The 4,053-nt window shown below is 42.2% G+C and overlaps 1 pseudogene; it reads right to left on the bottom strand.

Annotated features, from left to right (window-relative positions):
• Positions 1-3,011: 3,011 nt before the first annotated feature.
• Positions 3,012-3,828, bottom strand: LOC101034693 (prohibitin 1 pseudogene; annotated as a pseudogene).
• Positions 3,829-4,053: the final 225 nt, after the last annotated feature.

The raw sequence follows: 4,053 nt of genomic DNA, 5'->3' as shown, positions 1-4,053 counted from the left end.
ATGGTGGCGTGTGCCTGTAATCCCAGCTACTCAGGAGGCTGAGGCAGGAGAATTGCTTGAACCCAAGAGGCGGAGGTTGCGGTGAGCCGAGATCGTGCCATTGCACTCCAGCCTGGGCAACAAGAGTGAAACTCTGTCTAAATATATATATATTGCTCAAAGCAATTAATTCAAGATGGAGCTCCTTTATATGTTATTTTTTTTTGTTGTTTTTAGGATTTTTTTCTTTATCCTTGACCTTTGGGAGTTTTGTTTATTAAATGCCTTGAAGTAGTCTTATTTGAGTTAACTGCTTAATGTCCTATGACCTTCTTGTACCTGAATATTGATACCTCTCTATGTTAGGAAAGTTATCTGTTATTATTTCTTTTAATAAATGTTCTACCCCAATCTCTCCTTATACCTCTTCTTTAAGGTTAATAACTCATAGATTTGTCCTTTTGTGGCTATTTTCTCAATCTTGTAAGCATATTTTATTCCTTTTTGTTTTTTATTTTTTCTCCTCTGAATGCATATTTTCAAGTAGTCTGTCTTCTAACTCACTAATTTTTTCTTTTGCTTTATCAATTCTGCTGTTGAGAGACTCTGAAGTATTTTCCAGTTTGTCAACTGAATTTTTCAGCCAGAATTTCTGCTTGATTTTTTTAGTTATTTAAATCTTGCTGTCAAATTTCTTTGATAGGATTTTCCTAATTATTCTTTGTGTTTTCATGAGATTTTTTTGAACTTCCTCAAAACAGCTATTTTGAATTTTCTCCCTGTAAAGTCACATATCTCTGTCACTGGGGGATTTGTCAGTGGAGACTCAGTTCATTCGGTTGGGTCACATTTTCTTGTTTGATGTTGATGCTTGTGGATTTTCATCCATGTCTAGGCATTGAAGAATTAGGTGTTTATTTTAATCTCTCAGTATGGGCTTGTTTCTACCCATTCTTGAGAAGGCTTTTCAGGTATTCAAAGGAATCGTGATCTAAGTCTTTGGTCACTGCAGTTATATTTTTCACTAGAGGGCAGCCCATGTCCAGTAATGTTATTATTCTTGCAGACTTCTACTGCCTTGGTGGGCTTGGGTAATATGGGGAGAATTCCCTGATGAGGCAGTTTCTCATTTTCTTTCTTCACTCTTCCTCAAAGAGGAGTTTCTCTCCTTCTCTCTCTGTGCTGGGCTGCCTGGAGTTGGGGGCAGGGTGACACAAACACTCCTATGGCCAGTACAGCCAGGACTATCCTGGGTCACATCTGAAGCCAGCACAGTACTGGGTCTTGCTGAAGGCCCATGGTGATTACTGCCCAGCTACCACTGATATTTATTCAAACCTCCAGAAATGTTTAGTTAGCAGGTGGTGGTGAATCCTTCCAGGACTGGGTCCTTCTCTTTGGGGAGCAGGTTCTCTTCTGGCCCAGGGTGAATCTAGAAATGATATCCAGGAGCTAGGGCCTGGAATTGGGCCAATTGAGAAATCTGCTTGGTGGTAGTGGTGGTGGTGGTTGTTGTGGTGATGGTGGTGGTTGTTCTTCTTCTCCTCTTCCTCCTTTCTTCTTCTTCTTCTTGCTCTTCTTCTTCCTCTTCTTCTTCTGCTGCTGCTGAGCTGGTACCCAGGTTGCAAGATAAAGTCCTCTTTATTATTCCCTCTCCTCAAATGGAAGGCATCTTTTCCCCAGCTGTACTGCCTGGAGTTGGGGGAATAGTGACACAAGCACTGCTTTGGTCACCACAACTGGTATCTTGATGAATTGCGTGCACTCCAATTCCACTGGCTTCCAGCCCAGTGCAGCTCCCAGACTTGCCCATGGACTGCACTCCTTGTGGCCTGACTGCCTGTCAAATTTATTCAGGACCTCAGGGCTCTGTAGTCAGCTGGTGGTGGAGCTGACTGGCACTCAGGTTCCTTCCCTAGGACAGAAGATTCCCCTCTGGCTGAGGCTAGTTTAAACACTCCCTTACTTTCTCTAAGTACCCAAATTCTCTCTCTGCAGGCTACTGTTGGGGGTGAGATGCCATACAAGACTGTCTTTCTTACCATTTTCAGTGCCCCTTTCCTTTTCTTCTTTTTTTTTTTTTTTGGCCTCTGTTTCTTGATTCAGGCCCCTTTCCTTGATAGAATGTTAAAACCAGGTGTGGTGATTGCTCACTTGATTTTTGGTTCTTATGATAGTGATTTCTTGCATGGATAGTTGTTCAATTTGGTGTTTCTGTTGGGCAACGATTACTGGAGAGTTCTATTCAGCCATCTTGCTTTGCCTGTCTCTCTTCCGTAAGTTTTGAGAAATGTATACACAATCAAAATATAGAACATTTCTGTCCACCCAAATGGTCCCCCTGTTCTCCTTCCTATAATCCCCATCTCTCAATCCCAGTCCTAGGCAACCACAGATCTGCTTTCTATCATTATGGGTCATATTTCTCTTTCCTGCAGTTTCATATGAATGGGATTATGAAGTAGGCACTCTTTTGTGTTAGGTTCCCTCCTGCCTACCCTCCAATGTAATGTTTTAGAGATTCATCTATGTTGTGGCATAGAACGGTAGTTTTAATTTTTTCTTGGTAACTAAATTTGGGTTGTTTTCAGCGTTTGGCTATTATTATTATTAACATTGCTATAAACCTATGTGTACTTTAAAAAATAAGTTTGTAGTTTTTTTCAGTGTTCTTACAAAAATTTAAAAATTATTCTTTAGAATTTTTGTGGGTACATAATAGGTGTATATATTTATAGGGTATGTGAGATGTTTTGATACAGGCCTGCAGTGTGAAATAAACATATCAAAGACAATGGAGTATCCATCCCCTCAAGCATTTTTCCTTTGAGTTTCAAACATCTCAATTACATTTTTTAAGTTATTTTATTTATTTTTTATTTTTTGAAGTGATTTTACCTTTATCGCTTTCACTTTAAACCAATCATGAAATTTCGCAGTGATTTCTCGGGTGGGAGCAGAAGGAAGGCAATGTTAAGAATCATTTGGGCTGTGGCCCAGTCAACCCACAGAGGTGCAGACAGTGTGGGCCCTCACTGGGGCAGCTGGAGGAGCATGGACTGCGCCACTGGCAGGTAGGTGATGATCTGAGAGCGTGACAGCTGGTATGTGATGCCCTCTGCAGCTTCTAGCTTGTGCAGCTCAATCAGGCCATCCCTTGCAGTGGCCATTGAGTTGGCAATCAGCTCAGCTGCCTTGGAGTCGCCCTCAGCGGAGATGATGGCTGCCTTTTTCTGCTGCTCAGCCTTTTCCACCACAAATCTGGCCCTCTCTGCTTCCTGCTGAGCCACCTGTTTGGCTTCCCCCACTCCTGAGAACTCCTTCCTTAAGGTCAGATGCATCAAGAACACGTCGTCCAGGATGAGTTAAAAGGTGGCTGCTCGCTCCATAAGGTCATCGCTCACTTGCCTGGAGACCAGCTCTCTCTGGGTGATTAGCTCTCCAGCATCAAAGTGAGCCACCACTGACTTGAGATCTCAGTCATGATGGATGGTAGCACAGGCTCATCATAGTCCTCGCCGATGCTGGTGAAGATGTGAGGAAGCTGGCTAGCAATAGGCAAAGGAGGATGCACAGTGTGATGTTGACATTCTGTAAATCTTTGCTACCAGTAATGACTGGCACATTATGTGGCCGAGAACGGCAGTCAAAGATAATTGGTTTCTGTACCCATGGGATGAGAAAGTGAGTTTCTCACCCTACCACAATGTCCTGTACTCCATAGAATCGGTCAAAAATGACAACTTTGTTCCTATCATTCATATTAGATAAGGCAGAGTTCACCACGCCTCCTGCAACAGCTAAGGCCAGGCCAAACTTGCCAATGGACTCAAACACTTTGGTAGTCATATTTTCTTCTGCTGGACCCTCTTACATCTGCTTCCACTGTCAAATAGCTTATCCAAGTGGCTATATTGTTTTATGTTTCTACCAGCTATGTCTAAGAGCTCTAATTGCTCTATCCTTGCTAACACTTGATATTCTATCTTTTACATTTTTAACCATTTGAGTGGGTAACTTATTGGGGTTGTAACTGTATTTTCTTTACGACTATAGATGGAGAGCATCTTTATA

Source organism: Saimiri boliviensis, chromosome 3, assembly GCF_048565385.1.
Source record: "Saimiri boliviensis isolate mSaiBol1 chromosome 3, mSaiBol1.pri, whole genome shotgun sequence".
NCBI classification, from domain to species: Eukaryota; Metazoa; Chordata; class Mammalia; order Primates; family Cebidae; genus Saimiri; species Saimiri boliviensis.
The sequence above is the reverse complement of the archived record's forward strand: the minus strand, read 5'-3'. Positions and strand labels throughout refer to the sequence as shown.